Here is a 25,472-nt window from a genome sequence, read left to right on the forward strand (position 1 = left end):
AACGATGCCGTGCGGTTAACATTGGTACACTTGTGGGGTGTAGGCTGCAGAGGACCATATGTAACAGTGTATGGTGAACTGTGTGCCCAGACACACTCGTGCTTTATTCACTGTTAAATTATGTTTATAATTGTCTCAATGTTTACATTTTATCCTGTTGTACCAGCCTCGACAGTCTACGACATTCAACATTTTTTAATGAGGAATGGTCACCTTACTTCTTGTGGTTTTGCGCAGGTTTTACTGTCCTTTTCCCACATTTGACACATGCTAACCACGGCAACTCGCGAACACTTGACAAGCCACACTTTTCCCTGGATGCTCGTTCCCAACCGCCTGGCCATCACAGTCTGGCTCCAATCAAACTCTGATATATCGCTGTCTATTCCCATTCTGCGCAGAAGAATCGCGCAGAATGACTGAGTGAGATCTCTGTTACCTTCTGGCGAGCAGGTCTGTTGTTCTCCGTGCATCTTACTCCACAGAAAAAATAGTGTGATCAACCATAATGTATAGGCTGGTAAGCGTAAAATGACATATAATTTAACATACTGTGATTATGGTTTTAGTCTACACAAGACGGACTGAAAGCACAAATGATTTTTTTTTTTTTTTTTTAGTTTTATTTCGCATGCTTATACCGATTAGACTAAAGGAGACGGATAATTAATGACAGAATTGTCGGATGAAAGAATCGGTAGATCAGTCGAGAATGTGAAAGGAAAAAGAATGAAAAGGAAAAGAAAAGCAAACACACAATGTTGTCTACCACAAAATGACATAGGCTAGATCTACACTAGGAACAATCGCACCACGGAGGTGTGCACTTTGCTACTTAACACATACCTCCAGCATATGTATAATCGGTATGGTCATCTTTAAACCCATCTATTTCCGTCAACATCCTTGTACACTGCACTAGAAATAGCACCAAGTCTCAAAATAGTCGTCTCATAAAACAAAACTGTGTGGATCTATGGCCCTTTCTCAAAAATGGATTTCAATATTAAGAACAAAACTAAGAGAAAAATAATTGAAGATTATATTACCTAAAGTATTTCTTGTCATATGAAATAAAGTTTTGCGTGAGACAAAGAATATTTCGATTACTGCATGATCACAATGTTCCTTTTACGAATAACCTCAAGGAAAGAAAAAAATGATCATGCAATCTCTTCTTTAAAACTGTTAAGAGATCGAAAGAGTTACAATTTTCTCTACTGTACGCATGCGCTTTCTGTCCCAAAAGGAAAAAAAAAAATATCTGAATGACCTAACGTAAAGTAAAGATTGAGTTTCACCAATGTTTTAGTCTTCTTCGTATCAACTTATCTTCTTGATGACCCACTTCCTTTTTCCTTTTTTGTTTAAATCTTTCTCCGTTTTCCTCTTATGCTTCTGTTTTTTTTTCATTTTATCTTTTCATACGTTTCGTTCTTTTACTACCCATTCTTCTCCTTTTTACTATGTATGCCACTGACAGTTTGGCAGAACAATTTTTCAGCACAAGTTAGCCGGAAGAAGATTTCAACTTACGTTTATTTTTCTTGTTGCACTTTCTTGATTTCTTTCTTCCTATTTTTTTAAACGTTCATCACCTTCACCTCCTGTTAAATCTGGTCTCTATTTTCTCTTTGCTGCCTGCTTCTCTTTGCGTTTTCTTTCACTAACTGTCTTAATCAAATTACCAGAATTCCTTGCCATTTATTCTGGAAACGACGAGTAAAAACACAGCTACACGAATAGCTTACTTCTACAAGTTGAATCATTCTCGTTTTTGTCCCTATATACGACGCCATGCATTTTGAGAACATTACAGAAGGAGAAAATGTTTTTTTTCTGATCCACATTTTTTGTTACGCTTTTCCTTAAAATCATTTTACTGAGATCTTGAAACTACGTTTTCCTTTTTTCTGAAAAAAAAAAATCTCCACGAGCAGCAAACATTAGAAAATAAGATAAATTCTTAGGTTAAGCAAGATAGGAATTATGAATATAAGCGCGTTAAGAGAAAACAGTGGTTTTAAATACAGAAATATAATGTTCTGTAACATTATATTCTTCATAGCTCTGTAACAAGCTAAGAGTCAAGGAGGAGAGAGGTGTATATACCTACTCAAAAAATGTTACTTTTGTCCTTTTACAGCGTGTACTGTTTGTACCTCGTTCGTCCAAGAAACGATTAATATTTACTTTTTTTTCTTTTTTTTTAAAGATGCCTAATAATAGGAAAGTATATTGTGACGATTGTTGTCTTTTAAGGTAGAGCTAAAAAACGGTAAAGAGGAGATTGGACTTTCCCATAATCTTTTATTATAAAACTTTCCTCTTGTATACACTAGTAACAAATATTACAAATACGTAAGTTCCTCTAAATAACTTGGTAATTTGTTGGCGAATTAAAGGAACCCAATGACCAAGCATCTTAGAGAGTATAAGATAAATACCTCTCAGTGACTAGGGGGGTTAAGAAGAGCTCTCAATGACCAGCCGTCATAAAAAGTTAATGGGTTGATCAATTGGTGGAGATTGATGCTTATCCGGTATCCTGTCTACTTTTTATCCAGAAATGTTGCGGACTGCTTGAAACTTTGTCACTTCCCGATCGTTCGCGATGATTTTCGACGTCCTTTTCGTAGCTGTCGTCTAAAGTGTGTTTGTAGCCAGCACGTGGTGTAGAAATACGTGGAACCTTACAATATTTACTCGTTCTAATCTTCTGTAAGTGGTTAGAAGTACTCACCATTTCCGAAACCAATTTTTTAAAAAATGTTTCCCAAATAATGTGGAAACTAAAATGAAAACTTCCAACATGCCGATTCTACCAACACTTACGTGTCTGCCTCTCTACCTGCTTCACAACAACTCTCAACAGTTTTATTACAGTACACAGTAAAAAATGGTTGTGTTAATTCAACTCAATTTTAACACAGGGCATTGGTTCCAGCGTGACTACCACTATGCGGTGTTAGTTCAACACAGATCCCGCGGTGTTGGCGTTTAACACAGGGGTGTGATACGTCTTTAACACACAACCGGTGTTGAGCGGTGTTAAATTCGGATCTGTATTAATATTTTCGATGTTGATTCGACACCATGTCAGGGTAGGCAGTGTGGAAAGAAGTGTTGAGTGTTACTTGTGGGGGTGTTGCACTAACACGAAGAAAGTAACACAATGTGTAGTGTGTTAATTATTTTGTGTTAATATTACACCATGTCAAGTATCAATATAACACAGTCCCTGTGTTACTTCAACATTATTTTCTTATTATTTCAACACCCAATCGGTGTCATAATTCAAAGCCGTATAAGTAACCACATTTTGGTGTTAATTCAACACTCCCTGTGTTAAAATGCAAGGTCAGACCATCAGATTAATACCGTTTTTGGTGTTAGTTCGACTCCACTTTGTTACTACAACACCTATTTCGGTGTTAAAATAACTCCGTGTGTGGTGTAGTGTAACCATTTTTCTGTGTTGGAAAACCATGTGGTGTGCATGCTTACGCTTACCGAAGATTCTAATTTTAAAATAAGAATAGTAAACTACAGAACACTTCAGATAGAAAATCTTCATAAAAATTTTTGTCGTCTTCCCCAACATTTATTGTGAAGTATTTCTTGATGGTGCGAAACACAACCTTCACCAACATCTTGTTCAAGAATGATAGGGAACTCTTACTTATATCCTTATAATATGTTTGCCTCTTAATCGTGATTCTACTTGTTTTCCGCCATTTTTGAAGCACATTTCCCGTGTTGACTGGTGACCTCTAGTGCAGTGTAGATGTGACACAGTAATACGATGTTGTTTCTCGCTGTTGACATATTTCTTCAGAAACATTATGTAAAACAATTGAAAACACATCACGCGGTTTGCATGTTGGAATTTTGCGTATATCTGGATTTGTTTAAGTATTTCTTTCTACTGTATTTGTCTGTAGCTTCAATTCATAAGCCTTTATAATTAGATACCCAACATATTTGGCAATCACGCAGAAAACAACACCAAAGATTCTTCACTTATGTTAATTTAACACACAGGCTGTATGTCATTTCAACTATCGGTATTTAACACACAACTCCAAATGGAGAGTGAGTTTTTTTAACCACCTGTTTGTGTTATATTTTAACACAATCGTGTTAACACATAGGCATGTCGTTGAAATAACACAACGATTTTTACAGTGTAGAGTAATCATAATCATATTGTTTATAATGCGTTGCAAGTTTGTTGCAAGCATCCATGAATAATAATAATAATAAAACATTTTTTAGTGTAACCTACATAAAAATCATTCTGTTTAGATACAAAATAGTATATACCGGTATATTATATTTAGGATTCCCCAATTACCTTCATTATTTCAAGTTGAGATTTGTCACGTATAAGAGGGTAAAATGGAGCAACCCACATCGGACTTTTAAATTTCTTTATTTAAATATTATGATTAAAAAATTAATTTCTCTGTTCAAAATTATTCAATATTTACCCAATATCTCGTATATTTTCTTTGGGGGTTTCCAATTAAATAAAGTCATTCAGTAATCGATCAGAGACTTGTATGGATTTAATGCGTCTTTTTATGTTGTTTCCTTGACAGGTCAATTAAACACACATACAGATTGACATTTTTAACTTACGATCTAGAAATTTATCGAGATTTTCCACTACATCACGAATAATTTGATTTAAAAAATACATTATAAAATCCCTGTGTTTTATTTAATAATCTTTGCATATTGGAAGTATCGTTCGATTTGTTATACCATTGTAAAACCCAGCTTTAAATTTCTATTTTTATGAAAACGTACAGAAGTTGCGACTAACATCAGTAATACTTGGTAGATGTGAGAGTTACTAAAAATGTTTTTCTGGAATTTTTTGTAACTTTATACAGTCTCAAGCCTACACTAAAATTTTATCTTTCGAATATCATCTTACTTTTTATTTCCCTGTTTCTTAAAAGAATGTTTCGCGAATTTTAATAGCCTTGAAATTGTTAGTTGATATTCATTCCTATACTTAGATATATACTGTATAATGTGCTCTGTAGTGTACAAGATGTATTGTATGGTTTCTGGATATTGCCTTTAACAAAAAGATATTCTTCGCACTTGTCATTTGTATGCCATATAAGCTTGGAGGCATAGAATTAATTGCACGGAAGGATATAGTCATGTTGTTTGTCATGTAAGTTTGCAATCATATTAATAAATCTGTAAGCAGCTGGTGAGTAGGTGCCAAGAAAATTAAGTTTAGATTATTTTAAGAGATAATTAGTGAAGTTATTTTAATTTTTGAAGAATTACATTTTGGTCTCACCCCTCAACTTTACCTGTGCCTTTTGTGGTATCTGTGTGCATGTGGTAATTGAAAAATACTATAGAAGACATTAGAATAGAGTTTTCGTCAAGAAATGTTAGTTAACTGCAGTTTAAAATTGACTCGAATAGTTAATCTGTTGGGTTATTTATATAGCAACAAATGTTCCCATGTGAGTTACTGCGGGCAATATTTTGTGTTCTTTCTTCTGTACCTTTTATATAGGACTTTTCTGAAGCCTAGCACGTCTGGACTGAAGTCTCGCACAAAATTTGAACGTCTCTTATGGGTATCTTAGGGAAATACCCTACTCACTTTTCTTCCATAAACATAAACATAAAAAAAACGCTGACATACTTGTTTAAGTATTTTAAATGAAAATTCCAAATACCAGATTTTATGATTCTAAACTTGAGGGATTCCCAGATCAAGGCATTTTATTCCCTAATAATTGGAACTTCGTCGTCCATGTCGAATTTCCAAAAATTCTTAATGGTGATTGGAGGCACGATGGCTCTCAGTGGAAGATGGCGCACCCTTGATGTATGGGATCTTGGTTCGATCTTCGTTTAAGTAAGCTTATTGTAGACAATATCGTGTTCATTGATTTTCTAAAGGTACTGCTTTTACCTTCCACATTCGCATTTCACTTATTCTTTTATCAACATTTATTAGCCTTACTCATCTTCTCCTTTACCCTAAAGGACATAAATGTACGACATTAAACTGCAATACTTCATTTAATTTCTTTCGTAGTAGTGCATTGCGTCACAAATCCTATATGCTTTTCAAGTTTCTAGCTTCAGCAGTCTAACTTAGGGTTCATCAGGACGACAAATTTTATATATATGCAGTCTTTGTATATATAAGATATAAGAATGGCCTATATATGTCTTATGATATATTTTTAACAAAATCTTATTGCAGTAAGAAACAAAAAACAAGATTATCATATTAATCTAACCAGAAATGAATACAGTTATTCTCTTTTAACTCTATTCTCGAATTTTCGTTCTTTCTTAAATATTTATTACTTTTTTCTTTACATATTTCATAAATTAACAAAAGAGAAGTAAAAAATAACTTATGATTTCATCTGCCTTATCTCATACAAAGATCCTCGTTTTCGTTGAGTACCGTACATGAAAGTTTTTTTTATAAGCCAGGATATGATATGCAACATTGGTCAAAGATATTAGATGTCCGTTTAATGAGCATTCCTGTCTCTCTTCCCGCGCGAACGAGAATCTAGATAACTCACGTCCCTGAGTACTTTTTTCATTTAGTTTTCTTGCGCAAGAGACACGCGCTCACGTTGAAGATACAAAAGCTAAAGAGAGAAGGTTTAAGACTCATGATTCGCATTGTGATGTATGCATGATCATGTTCATAAACCGAAGATAAAGAACATAGGAAAGGACGAAATTTGAAGTTTATGAACAAGCTGTAAGAAGTAGAAGGTGGCTGATAGTGTTATGTAATGAAAATATAATAAGTTCTTTCTGCTGCTACATGAATTCGCGGTACAGTTATTGAAAAGGGTCATCTTTGAAATTACGTCGCAGTAACTACATAGTTCATTGGATAAGTTTTAGAACTAAATCAACCCAAACCGAAACTGGATTTTTTTTTGTTTGTTTGTTTTATGTGGTCAAAGTAGGCACATTTAACAAAATACACCGTTTGGTGTGATAATTTTTTTTCCTGATTTCGAGAAAGTTGTGGAATACACCTTCATTTTCAATTGATTCAGCTAGTTTTGGATTTCATCAATGATGTCAAAGACTGCCAGCATCGGTGATGTCAAAGACTGCCAGAGAGTGATAACAATGATAACATTGAAAGAGTGATTCGGAAAGAAATACTCACTGGATCCACGAAATTCCCCTGGGACCATATCCTCATTGTTCTCAATATGGAGCAGGGGCCACCCACAGGGAGGTCCACTTTACATCCCCCCAAATGAACTTCCTTACTCGACATGTATTTGTACACACTTTCTCAATAAAACTATACGTGTTTAACAGGGAAATGACTGATTTAGCATGCAAATTTGATCTTACTCTCCTTTGGCTTAAGGTCTGGGGCATAGTTTGACATCATTGGTTATAGATTATACACTGTTAAAATTACTTTTTTTAAAAAAAATCTGAGAAAGTTTCGTATCTGTGCACCGAGAATATCTTTGCTTAGAAACAAGTGTTTGAAACTCTCATTAATGATAAATGAAGAAAAGTAGATGAGGTTGTATAAAACGGAACAAGAAAATATACTGTTACTTTCCTAATGAATGAGAATTGACAAATCTTATTTCTAAGAAAATATTTTCTCGGTGCATAGATAAGAAACTGTTTCTCAAATTTAAGAAATTACATTAACAATGTATTTCCATATTTGGTTGTTCTCTGTTTCTAAAATATGGCTTACGGAATTTCAATCATAAAGAATAATATTAGTTCAATTTTTGTGTGCGTTATGTGAGAATTTTCCATCTTTCCTATTATCCAATATTAAGAGAAGAATTTAAATTAATGGACTTGCGTGCGAATTAACAATAAAAATGTCAAACGTTGACTCATTTTTAAACTGATAATGGTTAAGATAGTTTTCCTTTGTGGCTAGAATGTATTGCGGTTACGTGTTTCTTTATCAGTTGGAAGTTGCCACAAACTCCTCTAAATAGTTGTAATACGGACCACTAAGTTTTGCCCGTTGCCCAGTGTTTGCCAGCTACACTTCTGGATACGTCCCAAGTTGAAATGGAGGGTAAACCACAACAGACTTGTTCTACTTAAAACTAATTAACTAAGTTTAATTTCTCTCGCGTTACTCTGTCGTACACCCTCAGCTGCAACATTCTATTGCACAAAAGAACTATCTTGTCCACGCGTGTTTGAATTTAAAATAATTTCTTGGTGGTACACTTCTGTTGCGACAATAAATCTCTTGTGCCAGTATGTTAGTTTCAATTACCGATGGTTTTGTCCAAGTAACTGGACTTCTTGTCTCATTATTTTGAAAGCACCTGTTGCTGTCGTGTCTTTTGTTGAGAACATACAGTACGGATAATTATAATACTGTCTTTCTTCGTTTGATATACGAGGTAAGACACATTTAATTACTAGAATGCACCTGTAATATGTATATATTCAAAACTATGTTAGTGGTTTGTATCATCTTCAATCTCAATTTATTTATTTTATGCAAAAATACATTGATTTGGAATGCGTTTCGGTTTATAGATTGGTCGGGGGTTATTGGGAACGTCAGAGCTCAGGATTATTTGCCCTTGCCCATCATTAGGATTCACTAGGGTAAATGTCTTGAGGAAAGGATTATAACAATGCATATGCACATGCGCGCATCCAGAAAATTTTGTTGGGACGGGATTAAGCTTTGCGGGGAGTCCAATACTACCAGCCACTACGTCTACGTAGCATTGAATGGGTAATTATTCTGCACCTGAAAATACGATAAGTAACTATAAAATACTTCGTTCGTATTTATTCGAAATCTATCATATGTTCATAGTGTTAGACAATAAAATACTTTGTATGTGCATTGCCCTGTCTCATTTGTGTCATTATTGCTTAGAGATAATCAAAATTTGAATGTTTACGATACTGAAGCTTCCTTAGTTTGCAACACTCCATGATAAATGTGATATTGTATATTTCCCTTCTACATATAGATGTGAAACATGTAGTAGCTTGAAGTAGTGTTGTTTAAAAAAATACAACTTTATGTTGGGTTAGCAACATTGTTAACCTTTGCTACACGATTTCAACACTTTTTGTCCAGTAGTTTAACCTTACAAGGGTGTATCGAAAAATGAAATGAAATCTTTGAGTTCTACGTCCTACGATTATGCCGGCTAGGCTAAAGGAGACGGTGATGAGAAATGAATGAAATGGTGGAATGTAAAAACTGGGAGGAAACGGGAGAACCCTGAGGAAACCCACACACACGGTATTTGTCCACCACAAAGTTCACTTGGCGGGAACAGGGTTTGAACCCGGGACCTCATGCACCAGAGGTAAACGCTCCACTGCTGAGTAAGAGTGTACTGAGATAAATGCTCCAACAACATATATATCACCAATATATATCGCAACAGCCTATGAGAGGAATGTTGTTTCATATGTAGTGTGTTAGTGACTACTACATATGCCACACATTGTATAGGTGATTTTGCACCAAAACAGAGAGAAAAAGTCTCTATATACATATGTCATAAACCGCATAGTTTTTGAGAGAATGGGTGCCGGAAATAGAATAATAACAATTTTAGGGTTTATTTTGATAAACATTGCATATATGTCCTATGGTCCGGGAGCCTTTCACAAAAAATAACCCTGTTCTATCTAAAACTGCAGACAATAAACATGAGCTATGTCTTCGCAAGGAATTCCCCAGAGGACGTAAAGGATTTACCAAAAGTCCCTCAAGAGAAGGTACGTCAATATAAGCATGGAGGCCATGGGCGGCGATTAGGAGGGCAAGAGAGGGCAGTTGCCTCCCCCCACTTTTTTTGAAGAGACGCCCTAATTTATACAATTTCATTTGGAAATGTAAACAGGGTGTCCACACAATTTGGAGAAAAGATCTCTGACTTGTCCCTGACTTTCCATGACGAAAGTTCCAGATTTCCCTGACCCCTGAATAACTTAAAAATATAGAAAAAAGAAAGAAACTCCAGCCTCCACACTCCCCATAGTTGTCCTTGTTCTCTTCCGCTTCTATTTCTTTCTTTTTTCAATTTTCTTTCCAAAGGAATGTATCTTACAAATATATGCATTAGGCCGATATTGATGAGGCCTACATATTACACAAAATGTAAAGTTACAAACGAAAGTGTCCAGTATACAGAGTACTTAAGATATGAAAAGTACACATTATAATACCAATTACACAGCATTATGATATTGCCTATAGTAATAAACAGTTCATACATGATTTTACTGATTATTAAAAAAATACACACAGACACATACTTTTGCTAGTGCAGTTGTTAAATACAACACATTTAGAAATTTGTTTTCATCCTTTCTCGCGTAGTTTTCTTCTCATTGATCTGAATATCCTTCTTGTTGTCTTCGCAGTTTAATTTTCATTTCCTCCAGCTTCTTTAGTTGTTGCTGAATCTTCCGTTTCTCTCTCCTCTTCTCGTCTCCAGCATTTGTTTCTCTTTTCTATTCCAGATACACATGGTATTGTCTCATTGAACTTCTCACTGAATTTATCATACCTCTTGTAATTATTAATCCTGATTATCCACATATTCTCATCACAGAATCATACATGAGTCGTTGAGCCACCCGAGATTCTTCTTGTAAGTTGTCAACAATGAGAATTTTATTTATTGTGAAACCACTTTCAAAAAATGCGTTTCCGTGAAAGAAGATAAAACACAATTTCATAACTGACCATAAGTCAACGAAGTTCTTCTCATTTCCTAAGACTAGGTAAAAAACTCATCAAGTCCAATACCATCTCTATCATTGGCTATGAATTCATCTGAGTGTTCTTTAAATTCTTCAGTCTGGGCTTTTACTGTGAGCTGGAGGTAATATTTCTTCGCGTTCTCAGCCACTTGTCCAGATATCCTCTTGGCACCATGCAATTCTTCTAGAACAGCGTCTACTCTTTTGAGTAAATATACCAGGATGCAGTTAGATATGTGTTTTTCGCAGAAAATTAGTTTGAACAACTATATCAGAGAACACTACATTTTGAATCCAGTAACAGTAAAGAAATCAACCCTATTTCATAAATTCAGTAATTGAACAATGAACCTAAATCGATTTTTCCCTGACTTTCCCTGACCAATCTGCCATTTCCCTGACTTCACCTGATACATTTTTACTTCCCTGACTTTCACTTATTTACAAGAATGTGGGCACCCTGGTAAAGATTTTGTATGTATTACTGTTTCACAGGAAAAATGGTGCCATATGATATTTGCCATTGCGTGATTACGTATTGAATATTTGTCTTCCCGTGGAGTTAAGAAAGCTACAGGAATTGCGTTTTAATTGCAATTCAAAGCAATTAATATTGCAATTGCATATTTCCTTAAATGTCATAGCATATGCTTGCAGTACTTCATTTTCTAAGAGTAAAAACATTCATTTAATGGCATGTGTGGAATTAAAAGTATAAGTTGTTCATTAATTCCCAGTTTTAATATAACTTCTGCAAAACAAGCATCATTATTCATTACTATGATTAATATTATCCTTTCTATTTATTTGCTTTGCAAATTTGATATTAAATAATCTGATCACACAATTTTCCAGACAGAATTGTAAGATATTCATGAGCAAGGAATCAAATCTCTTCTTACACTTTCGTTGTTTAAGAGTATAAAGGGCTAGATACCTACCTGTATTGCTCTTACGAATTTACTTAGTAAAACAGAAATACGATATACAGCATTTTAAGTGAAAAAAGATAGTATCCTATTAGTTATGCAACATTTCATCAACCATTGTTAGAAACAACCAGGAAATCTAACATTGATATACAATTGTTAAGATCATGTCTTGCCCCCCCCCACTTTTAACGTCCAACTGCCGCCACTGATGGAGGCACATCGCTAGGAATTCGTTGTCGGCAAGTCGACGTTGCAGACTCAACATGACGGTAGAATTAGAAATGTTATGTGTAGTTGCATAACTACACGGGGAAGTGAGTGCGTAGACATGCAAGTATATCAGACAGCGATCATTTATGTTACAGGGTACGTTTGCATTGATCGATCGGCATTTCTGGCGTATGCTGGTAATAAGGTGGCGGTATGATATCTTGAGACGATTAATCACTCGGATTAAAATGAAGTGAATGAGCAGCAGGGCCTTAATGTGCCTAGAAACTACAATGTGACTGATGAAACTTTCGTAAAATCACGTGTTAATGACAAAGAAACCTGGGATCAATATTACAGGAAATTGCAGCCTTAGAAGATGTAAACAGCAAAATTAGCAGCAGTAAGACAAAAATGGAGAGAAGTGGCAAGAGTATTGTGTCAGTACTGAGTACCATATACGTCTAAAAGGAAAAGTTTACAAAACAGTAATAAAACCTGCCATATTATACGGATCGGAATATTGGACGAAGAAGAAGAGAGAGGAAAAGATGTTGCATGTTGCGGAGATGAAAATGCTGAGCTGGATGAGTGGAGTGATGTGTAAGGACAAAATTAAGTATGGAGTGATCCGAGGAATAGTAAAGTGAGACCAGTAGTAGACCTCCAAGAAAGTAGACTTCGTTGGTTTGGAGATGTAAGAAGGCTTTCGAAATACGTAGCTTAACGAGTGGATGCCATAGTACTGAATGTGGGGAACGAGCGCGAGTTTGACCATTGTAAATGTGACACAAGACACAAACAAGTGGAAGACAACGATCCGATAATCCGACCCCAGTTAAATGGGAAAAAGGTTTAGAAGAAGACGATTCATGTTCTTTGTGGAATCGCATGTGCTGTTATTGTAAATATCATCATCTGTGGATAGAACAGGATTGCCAGACGTACGCTGATTGTCGAAGAAACACTGCTCTAAAGTTACTTTTCTCCTAATTTTGGGAGTATCTTGCTCGGAAACGGTGTTTTCACGACGTATGTATGTTTATATTAACATTTCTTTTTGTATTTTAGTATGCAGAATCACCTAAATTTATGGTATTCTTTAACAGCTTATATATATATATATATATATATATATATATATATATATATATTATAATATGCATATGTGTAAGAGAGAGAGAGGGAGAGAGCGTTCTCTCCTTGTTCTTAAAAGGAGAAAAAACAACTGAACAGTAGCAAGTTGAGCGAAAAACCGGAGAGTGGAGCAGACATTATACAGATGTCTTCCGGACTCTTATCAGTCCAAATTAAGGATGTGGCTAGACTAGTTTCTCCATGGCAGACGGCCAACCTATCTTTCTCTACTTTGTCTTTTTTGTCTCTTATGTTCCCGTCTCTCTCTCTCTCTCTCTTTCACTGAAAGAAAGAAAGAACGTCTCTGTTGAAGGAGCCAAGATAAATAAGATCTGTCTGGATTCGAAACCGAAACTTTCTAGATGAAGTGAGATAAACTACAAGTTCACTTACTCAACTGTAGATTTTAAGATGAAACTAAGTCGAAAGAAGAAGAAATAAAAAGATCACGTTTTCTCTATGGAAGAGAGCAATATGACATCAGTACAAGTTATATATAATATGTATGTATGTAGGGTGCACATGAGATTACAAATGAGGGACTGCTTAAAAATGTGATTAGAGGCCGCGGTGGCTCAGTAGTATTCACCTCTGGTGTATGGGGTCCTTGGTTCGATCCCAGCCCCCGCCAAGTGAACTTTGTGGTGGACAAACGCCGTGTGCGAGGGCTTTCCCGGGGTTCTCCCGTTTCCTCCCACTTTCTTCATTCCACCATTTTATTCATTAGTCATCATCACTGTCTCCTTTAGCCTAACTGGCATAACCGTGGGACGTAAAACTCAAAGATTGCATTTTTCTATCCGGCATAACTGCGGGACTTAAATATGTCATTTCAAAATTTGATTCAGTGAATCAAAACAAGCAAGCAAGTAAATTTTCTATTGAAAGTGAGGCGATAAATTCGTTGTTTTAAAGCTAAAAGCCGGTGAAAGCTGAGCAAATTACCTACATTTTAAAGAGCTACAAAAACAAAATGAAATGTAATATAGTTTCTAGTTTTGCGTCCCACGAATACGTCCTTTAGGCTAAAGGAGACAGGCTGTTAACGAAAGTGAATGATTATTAAAAAGGGATGAAGTGAAAATGTGGAAAGAAACGAAGTATTACGGGTAAACCCACAGGAACGATGTTATTCACCACAAACTTGTATGAGCGGGTATAAAACCAAAGTCCCTTCGCATCAGAGATGAGCGCTGTGCGACTGACCTACTGTACAACATTGAGCTACAGTAACAGTATGTACGAATATATATATAAAAAATATAGAAAACAAAACCATTAGAAATATAAACAATATATTTATATTCTTGTAATGATCAGATCATTTTACGTTAATTTAGTTAAAAGTGCAGTAATGAATGTCAGTGGTGAACCCTGCTAGAAGCATAGAGCAACCACTGTTATCAAGGGGAATTTTCGAGGACAAATTCAGTTGGAGTTATATGATAAGAAGAGAAAACTACCGTTTCTTTCTCAGATCACATTTGGTTTAGATACAAGAGAGAAAAGATCAGTTGTTGATTCTAATTATTTATCATTTAATAAGTAATTTAACCATCAATCGATTTGTTAACATACGAGTAAACATTAGTTTTTATGAAAACGACACCAATGGTGGAGTTCGTATGGCATTAATGGCTGAGCACCAACCTCTAGTGTGAAGATGATAAGCAAATCATTGAGCGGACTAGCTGACGTAATGGTTAGAACATCAGTGTGGTAAACTGGATAACGTGCTCGATTCTCAATCCAATTGTACATTTTCCTCTTTCAAAATTATTACATTAGACTTGCGATATAAAAGATATCATATATATATATACTCTGGTTAATCGAAGAGAAAATTTCCTGAGATATTTTATTTTATTTCCTTGATTTTTAATTTTTTAAACAGTTTTTAGAACGAAAAGTGACTTTAAGAAAACATTTATCAAAGGTACTGAAATGTAATATTTATCAGGGTGAAACTAAGGTTTTACGGAAGAAAGCTAATCCCTAATAAAGAACGCAACTTTTGAAAATTCCCGCCATTTCCATTCTAGTAAGTTGGCAGCACTGAACCTTACACGATTTTCAACTATTGTCTTTGTAGTTAGCAGACACGGAGCGCCGAATAGCACATGATCATCATCTGTTTTCTGTACGGATAGAAATCGAGCGTTTTACTATGGAACAAGGTATCATAGTGACCGACATAGTTTGTCCGTTCTGAAATCCTTATCATAAACTATGCATACTTCATGTTCTCTCCTTCAGGCTTGTTGATCTGATAACATCCTTTGCGATTGAAGGTATATTGCTAATGCTGCATTCTCAAATATTTGCTATTATTATTATTATTATTATTATTATTATTATTATTATTATTATTATTATTATTATTATTATTATTATTATATGAACTTTGCTCTTGAAACAACAGTTCTTACTCAACGGTTATTTTGTGTTTCTAGTGTATTTAATTTAACGTACGTTAAATTATTCCTTGCTACATTATTCGTAATATTTGTAATTACGATTGTAGTCTATTTCTGTCAGTAACAATCGTCCCCCTTTAATCACTTTCCAGGTCTCCCAGTTGGGGATCACTGCTATTCTAGCCCTACGTATCAAAACTCTTCCTTTGCCCGTTCGATATGAAGTTCAATAAAGCAAAAACGGTTAAAAATAACAAGGAACCGCACACATATCAAAGATGACCTTCCACAGTCCTTATCAATCGACTAAGAAACCACATGTGGGTTAAATCTATTTCAATTTTCGGTATCAATATTGATCCTCATTGAACTGAGGATGAGTAGTAACAAGTAACGTAAGTAATTTTTTAATATGAATGGATGGATCCTAGAGTAAGTTGAATCTTGTAACTGACTTGTATCTCTACTATTGAAACCGAAAAATGCACAAACTTGTCTATCCCGTTTTTAATCTCTCTCTCTCTCTCTCTCTCTCTCTCTCTCTCTATATATATATATATATATATATATATATATATATATATATATATATATATATATATATATAACACTACGTGATCAAAAGTATCCGGACACCCCCAAAACATACGTTTTTCACAATAGATGCATTGTGCTGCCACCTACTGCCAGGTACTCATTTTCAGCGACCTCAGTAATCATTAGACATCTTGAGAAAGCAGAATGGGGCGCTCCGCGGAAGTCGCTGACTTCGAACGTGGTCAGGTGATAGGGTGTCACTTGTGTCAGAAGGCTGTATGCGAGATTTCCACACACCTAAACATCCCTAGGTCTACTGTGTCTGATGTGATAGTGAAGTGGAAACGTGAAGGGACACGTACAGCACAAAAACGTACATGCCGACCTCGTCTGTTGACTGACAGAGACCGACGACAGTTGAAGAGGGTCGTAAAGTGTAAGGAAGACATCTATCCAGACCATCACACACGAATTCCAAACTGTATCAGGAGCCACTCCAAGTACTATGACAGTTAGGCGTGAGGTGAGAAAACTTGGATTTCATGGTCGAGCGGCTGCTCATAAGCCACACATTCTGCAGGAAAATGCCAAACGACGCCTTACTTGGTGTAACGAGCGTAAACATTGGACGATTGAACAGTGGAAAAACGTTGTGTGGAGTTACGAATCACGTTATACAATGTGGCGATCCGATGGCAGGGTGTGGGTATGTCGAATGCCCGGTGAACGTCATCTGTCAGCGTGTGTAGTTCCTACAGTAAAATTCGGAGGTGGTAGTGTTATGGTGTGGTCGTGCTTTTTCTTGGAGGAGGCTTGCACACCTTATTGTTTTGCTTGGCACTCTCACAGTGCAGGGCTACATTGATATTTTAAGCGCCTTCTTGCTTCCCACTGTTGAAGAGCAATTCGGGGATGGCTTTTGCATCTTTCAACACGATCGAGCTCCTGTTCATACTGCACGGCCTGTGGCGGAGTGGTTACACGACCATAAAATCCCTGTAATAGACTGGCCTGCACACAGTCCTGACTTCAATCCTATAGAACACCTTTGGAATGTTTTGGAACGCCGATTTCGTGCCAGGCCTCACCGACCTATATCGATACCTTTCCCCAGTTCAGCACTCTGTGAAGAATGGGCTGCCATTCCCCAAGAAACCTGCCAGCACCTGATTGAAAGTATGCCTGCGAGAGTGGAAGCTGTCATCAAGGCTAAGGGTGGGCCAACACCATATTGAATTCCAGCAGTACCGATGGAGGGCGCCACGAACTTGTAAGTCATTTTCAGCCAGGTGTCCGGATACTTTTGATCACATAGTGGATATTATATATATATATATATATGCAAAATGGTGCAAAATAAATTGTAATTGGTTTCTGATAAAGATTCAGCATCCTGAGAGTACGTTGCACACCCTTCTTCCTTTATGCATCTTTTTAAAACCCGAACTGATAACTATTGCTTCTGATTAGAATATTTAACCCCTATAGTGAGGTGAGGTGATTTTAACGTCCCGTTCAGCAGCGAGGCTATCTGAGACATGGACCTACTGATTAACGTGGAATCCGAACCACATGAGCTCCCGCCGGAAATCGGTGAAAGTCTACCATAGTTTCTCAGTTTCAAACGAAACTGTCTTCTTTCGCTTTCTTTATTATTTCTTCTGACCACTAGCAGATTCAGAAAAGTCGTTTAGTAGGTCGGATTGCCTCCTGGACGAAAATGGGTTAAGTTTTACGTCCCACGGTTATGCTGGTTAAGGTAAAGGAGACAGTGATGATCAGAAATAAATGAAATGGTGAATGAAGAAAGTGGGAGGAGATGGAGAACGCCTAAAAACTCGCGTACGGTGTTTGTCCAGGTCAAAGTTCGCTTGGTGCGAGCTGGAATCAATCCAGGGACCTCATGCACCAGAGGTAAACGCTCTACCACTGAGCCACCGCGGGTCCCACCGCTTGGTCGATTCATATAGGTTTGAAATTCAAAATTTTACGTCTAAGTAAGAATAGATTAGAAGAATTATATATATATATATATATATATATATATATATATATATATATATATATATATATAAGCTTATAAGAAGATAGCGTTTTTAGCCATTTGACCCAACCTCTCTTGCCGAGGATTTGTCAGTGGTCATGATGACATAAGGGTGTATGGTGAATAGTGACAAGCAGCGGAAAGTCTTCCCTTGCAGCAATTGCGTTTTATATTCTACCTTTTGAGTGGTAATAGAAGAAAGTAAAGTGATCGTGAAGAAACAATACAAATCCTGATTTCATCGGATTTGCGCTTTTCATGGTACCTACTTCCCTAAAAATATGATTATTTAATGATCTTCTTGAATCGCATATACTTGTCTAGAAGCCATATCGTTCATTGTATTTGCTCCAGACTTTAAACTTAAGTTCTTATAAGATTCTCGAAGTGTTCAAATTTCCTTTGTACTCTAAAAATAACGGTAGTTTGTTAGAGAACAAAAGTAAAAAAAATGCAACTTTCTGACGATTGTTTAGAATACATACATTAATATCGTATTAACAATCCTACACTGACAAAAATCCGTTCTCCGGACGGCGGTATATTGTACAAATATACGGAATTCTCTTGCTTACTATAGAGATCAGTACCGAACATACGTTATCCGTATGCTACTTAGGCACTGCCCTTAGATGTTACATCATGCCATTGCAGGATGTCTGATATCTAACAGTCTTCCTTATATTACATACATATATGCATGTTACCTTCGTCAGCAATATGTTATATACGTCCATTTGTATGTGAGATCCCGACCGTCTATATTGTTTGATACGGAAAGTACGTACAGATGGAACACTTATACAGAAAGTATTATAAAACATGCGTTTTTAGTTATACGTTTGCTGTACGTTAAGTCTAAAAACTATAGGATTTACAAATGTAATATACTATTTTAAGTACGCCACATACAATTTTTTCTCAGTGTGTAAGTAATATCTTATGAAAAAACTCTCAGAAGCTGTTTTCTCTTGAAGCCTGAGTTCTTTATAGAAGATTTTCTCAAAACTGACTCAGACAAATTTGTTTTTATTTCATAAATACATATTTTATCAAGAATCTTTCAACATGGTATAAAAATAATTTTTCATGACTAGCTCCACAAAGAGGCGGTTTACTTTTCAGCGTGGGTTATTTTGTACGATTTCTGAAGTACAACTAGAACAATTCTATTATTTTACTATTTAAAAGAACATTTCATCAACTAAATTATATTGTGGGGTTAGTCATATTTCATGGGAAAATCTACACGACGTACTTTGTAGTGTATTCTTGGAAAAGATATTTTCGGACTATTTTCTCAAAAAAGATTTAGGTGATTCTATTGATATTTTTCATAAATGTCTATTTCATAAATTACTCTACAATATGGTGTAAGTTATTTCTTATAAGAAATTTACAGTAAGTAGTTGAGAGTTAGTTGTCTTTTGTCGAAATTTTGTGAAAACTCTTTTTATAACGGTTGCATCAAAAGAACGGGTCCATAGACCAACTTCATTAACCCCTTTAGTGGGGAATTTTCAATCTTACGTTTATCAAGTGTTGGGTAATTTTCCATCTAGTAAACAAGCAGGAATGTTGTCAATAGATGGCAGGTTATTTTCACCCAACTTGACGCCTATAAGCGGACTACACAATGAGAAAAAGGAAACCAAGGTTCGAAATCGCTTGAAAACTGTTTACCTAATAAATGTTATATCGGCCGTGAGCTTAAGCGGTCCACTTAAAGGGATAAGAATAAATATACGATAAAAATTGAAAGAGAGGAATGTTTATCAGAAACTTTTAACTTTCGACTTAAATGGTAGATATTTTTTCAATCAAAGCAGCCATTTGTGCTCCACACTGGTAACACATCACATGTTAAATGAAAAAAAAAAAGCAACATTTCCATTTCAGGATGCCGTTCGAACGGAACGTAAGAGCACGCTAAAATGGTACGGGAATCGTACGCATTGTTCTGTGAAGGAACGTAGAACAACTCATAACAGTTTTCCAACAGTGTTGTATTTTGTTAGCATGGTGAGCGCCAAGAGAAAAGCCTGTTTAAGTGGTAACATAGGATTTTCATTTTAACATCGGACACCTTACCAGTTAATAGCCCAAAAGGCCGGTGCAATTGAAAAAATCCACTATTTTAAATTAAAAGTCACTTATTTCTAACAAATTTCCTTAATTTCTATTTCATTTTGTATCTTTACTCATAGTGAAGCTGGTCTAAGGTCCGGGTTTTCTGGTACACCCGGTATATATTCGGTCATATTTTGTAAGCAAATGTATCCTAATAACTGCAGCTGACATGATTTAATCTATATATATAAAAGAGAACGCACAAATCCTTTGTGAACTCATCACGCTAATACGGCTGAACCAATTTCTTTCATTTTTGGGGGGTTATTAGGATTTGGACCCTAGATGGTTTTTATCATATCACTTTAATTTTTAATTACCAGTGTCTTGAGATAATTGACCATTCAAGTGTCCATACGTACAAATCCTTTGTTATTAGTTCATCATAGGTAAAAATAAACGTATTTATATGCAACCCGCATGACCATGTGACTCGGCGGGTTAACATAAATGACAGGCGCTATAATTTTAACATTTACTGCAATTTGAAAGCGAAAAAGTAAAAATTATCTAAGTAACAAAGTTTATTGCGTTCCGGGGTGACCGCAGCGAAGCGGGGTGAACGCTGCTAGTTTAGAATATGGAAGCAGAAAATTTTAGTACGATAACCCGCGCCGTTTTCTTTATTTATTTCACTTTCAGAATCATTTTGGCATATTTTACACAATTCTCTTTGCATATGTAGGATTATCACCATATTGGAACGTGACTCTCCTTAGCTCAAAAAGTTGACATTTAAATTCTCATTGTAGGGGTCGGGGCTGTAGCTTAGGTACACTTGTTTGTAAATGAGTTACTAAAAGCGATATTATAGGTAGAAACTGCATATTGAGTTGTAAATATGGGGGCAAAGTGGCTCAGTGATCGAGTGCTTACCTCTTGTGCGTGGGGTCCCTTGTTCGATCCCCGACCAAGTAAGTTTGTCTTGGACCACATCGTATCCGTGTTTTTTCTCGGGGTATTGCTGTTTCCTCCCACTTTACCATTCCATCAACTCTTATGTCACCAATCAATTGCCTTAATCATCGTCCCCGTAGCCTAAAAGGGTATAATCATGGGACCTCAAACTCAAAGATTTCGTTTCAGTTTGATTTCAGCATTAAATTTGCAAAAATCAAATAAAGTGTATTCGATTTATCTGATGTTTCCACACTGTTGATGAGATTTCTTTATATACTAGATAGAACATAACGAAGTGTGTAGAGGAGTTAGTTGATATGATGTTAATAGTAAAATTATGAGTCAGACATAAAAATGTAGCGCATCGTTATTAGTTAATGGAAAAATTGTTTTCCCCACAAATCTCAGGTAAGGCTATTGGCAATGAAAACGACATTTCTTATATCACTACTCCAACAAGACCTCCTGAAATTCATCACTCACCGGTACAACGATATGTTGTATTTTTAATTGTATTCTTTGGGCAAAATGTGTGATCTTCTCTATAAAATATGCACTAGCCAGCTAGGTTAAAAAGAAGAACAAAGAGGAAACCTATCTTGTTATAAATCAGTGTATGTTTTGTTGTTTATATTTGGTTCAGAAAATTCATCCTTAAGTTGAGAAAATTCATCCTTAAGTTGATTCATTTTTCCATCAAATAGTTGTGAAAATTCATCCTTAATTTGTAAAAATTCATCCATTTTTCTATCAAAATGTTAAAATTCATCCTTAAGTTGAGATATTTGTTGTGATAGTTGTTTGAATAGATGAACCATACTTTCAGTATGATATCACTCATCTTGACACGTCTATCTATTTTTGTGCCACTTCTTAGAATAGTATAATTAATATTAGGCTCAATTGTGATCGTTTTATTAAAACTTCTTAACGATACACAAGGTTTCTCGGCGTTTCGGCACCATAAAATATATAACAATAATTTTACTTTTGGTTATATTTGTTTTATTGTCTTGATTCTAACATTATATTATCTTATTGAGACACAATGAGTAAACTAAATTGACATAATACAAAATGGCGTTTATTGTATACCTTCTTTTTATAAACTTTATGATCCTTAAAAGGTAGTTGTCATTATGTCTAACCTTGCTTCTGTTTCCATAGTAGCATATAAACACATCGTCTTGGTAAAATATAAACAACAAAACATACACTGATTTATAACAAGATGTGTTCCCTTTTTGTTCTTCTTTTTAACCTAGCTGGCTAGTGCATATTTTATAGAGAAGATCACACATTTTGCCCAAAGAATTTAATTAAAAATACAACATATTGTTGTACCGGCTCTGGAATATTATTTTTCTCTGTGAATAGCCTAATGTTATTTTTATGCCTAATTGCAAAAGTGCTTCCCAGTTTCGTTATTACAGGAATATAGCTCTATTCTCCGGCTCGGCAAAGTCACAATTAAAAGAATGTCTTTTGTGTGAATAATACATGCGTAGTCAACGTATTTGGTCTTCCTACAGGACTAGTGAATGATCACAATTTATTATCAAATCTAAAATGAGAATATTTTACAAATAATCTTAAAGACACCAAATGAAGAATTATTTCCCCTGAGCAGTTTTTTTTTTCATATTACAATATTATTAGTAAAAAAAAAAGCAAACCACTAGAGTAACGGGCCATTTGTGACCCTAAGCGAGCTCCAGCGCCATTTGCCAGCAACCGCCTGGACTATGTCTAGCCTGGCGTCGAGTATGTTGTCAGTGCGCTGCGACTTTAACAGGCACATCAGAAGGTTTCTAGACCTAGTGGCTTTTTACGTCTTGCTCTCACATGACTCCTCAATTTGCCCCACGACGCCGAAAATTGGGTAGCACCGGCCGGGAATGGATGTGAGTCCAACGTTCTAATCACGAGACTACTGTGTTCCCTTACAATATTATTAGTGTTTAACGAAAAAGAAAACGTCTAAACATAAGACACATACCAAACGATAGAATGTATTGAGCTGCACAAAATGATTTTAGCCTTTTCCTAAGGGTTACATACATTGGCACACATTATTTGTCGCGTAAAATTTAGGTAACACTTCTCTGATATTTTTGTTCCAGTTTGCTATCAATAAATGCGTGTTGGTGTAGAATAAACTAGACCCAATCTTCGAGATAAAAAAGAAATTCTAATTACGCTGTTGTATAATTGTTGATAGAAATATTGGTTTTCTTTATGGCGTTGAGTGTTTGGTCCACATTTCTTATTCTAACCTTTAATTTACGTCGGAAAGTATCCTCTTTTTCTTGAAATGGATGGGGACTTTTTAAGTGATTTTTTTCTTGTTCTTAAGGCCTATTTAAAGTGTTTCTTGTATCGTCAAAATAATACTTTGTTGTATACTAACTGAAATGGCTGTTCTTCGCACGGGAAGATTAATATTCATTCCAAATAATTGAAAATTAAAATTTAGTAGAACGAATATCTTAAATACGCCTTCTCCGCACAAGGAGAAAACAACGTGGAAAGTATTTAAACTTATTTTCTCTCAGAAGGATACGCATTTCAATTAAAGTATTGCCTCTTGTGTAGGCAACCCACATTGTTTCACATTACGAAGTGTTGCCTAATCTATTAGGGGCTGTCGTAGATTACGAAACCCTCTTCCCACTCTTCCGCTGAGGGTGTCTTTCCACACATTTTATTTCAGATTTTAAAGCCATATATGTAACAAGTTCGACTGAAATTGCTTCTCACATTCCAGGGTAGTGCTGAAACATACATACATTTTTGAATATAAATACAAAATGTAATATTACTTAAAATTTATATCTAACTATGAAAATATTTAACAAAGAATGTAATTCTCATTTGAAGAATACATCAATGATGTTAAATTGTTAACAAAAATCCAGTACATTTAAAAATAAATACAAAAATAATTATTTATATCAATCAATGACCTGAAAAATAAATATGGTGGGAGGAATTCCACACATTATGTAAAGGTAGAGTTTCTTCATTACAAACTCGTTTACAATCTCAACTTTAATACTGGATTTCAGGCATAGTGCCAGTGGAAATATTGTGGTTTAGTTCTCTCGCAGTGGTCCGCGTAGCTTAATCGATAACGCTCTCGAATTTGGTGCGAGCGGTCCCGGGTTCGATTCATGGCCTTAGATACCACAAGAGTAGAAATCTAATTTCTATTTCTAATCCTAGTTTTCTCGTTAAACCTCAGTTTACACGTTTCACATAGTCTCGGTGCTGGACATTTTCGTTAAAATTCAAATAAAATGAAATTTCTATTTTAACGTTTCAGAATCAAAGCATGTAGAGCAAAGGAGACGACGGTTGTTTCATGAAATTGGTTGATTATGAAATAATTGGGGTGGTGGTGAGAATTTGGGAAGAAACAGGAGAACCCTGACAAAACCCACAGACACGACATTGCCTACCATAAACTCACATTACCTGGTATCGAAAGAGGAACCTTTCGTACCTAAGTTTCACTTCACAATAGTCAGTGAGCCTAACACCAAGGACCGCTTTTGTTAAGCTTGTTCGAATTAATACTACAGAAATTCGGATTCGAACCCAGAACCTGCTGCCTGTGAGACAGGAATGCTGCCGCCTTCGCCATACGGCCACTTGCCACCGAGTAATCGTGTCCCTGGAAAATATTATGATTCAGTTCCCACATTAAACCGTAAAGAAATCTTTCATGACATACTTACTAGATGGCAGATTAGCTTAGCTTTGATATTTCTGCTATATTGACAGCGGTTTATTAATGATGGTTTGGCGCATGAATAACTTTTTACTACCTCCATATTCTCTTCATCGCTTTTTTCTTTAATAAAAGGAAACATACTTTAGAAGTAAGTTTCAATTTTTGTGCTCACCGTACTATAGCGTGAAAGATCGCTTAACGTATCGGTGATTCGATTACTTAAGAAGGGAAACAGGTGTATTTGATCGACAGCAAGCATGTGGTGCCATCTGAAAGGCGTAGAAGGAATCACAAACACGGCGTGAGATGAAGGTTGTTCGACTAATGTTAACTCCCTCCCACATCCACACCCACGGACGAGCTAAGGAATGATGGATAATCTGTCGCATGCTTCATTAGTTTGGAAGCAACCAGCACTACTGGGATCTAAGGACTCAAATACGCGAGCTCAAACAAATCAAGATGCTTTCTGAAGGACTAGTAACTCCATCTGTCATCGTTTCGGCGAACTAACTCGAGGATTCTGCCGGAAGAAAGCATCTTTTAGAACGAAGGAAGACAAACTGCGAAAGAATCTTTTTTTTTTTTTTTTTTGAATGATATAAAGAGAGCACATGGAATGATTTCTTCTTCGTCTACCAGATGGTGCTCGTATGTGT

This window comes from Thermobia domestica, chromosome 3 (genome assembly GCF_964235325.1).
Source record: "Thermobia domestica chromosome 3, izTheDome1.hap1.1, whole genome shotgun sequence".
In the NCBI taxonomy this organism is placed as follows: Eukaryota; Metazoa; Arthropoda; class Insecta; order Zygentoma; family Lepismatidae; genus Thermobia; species Thermobia domestica.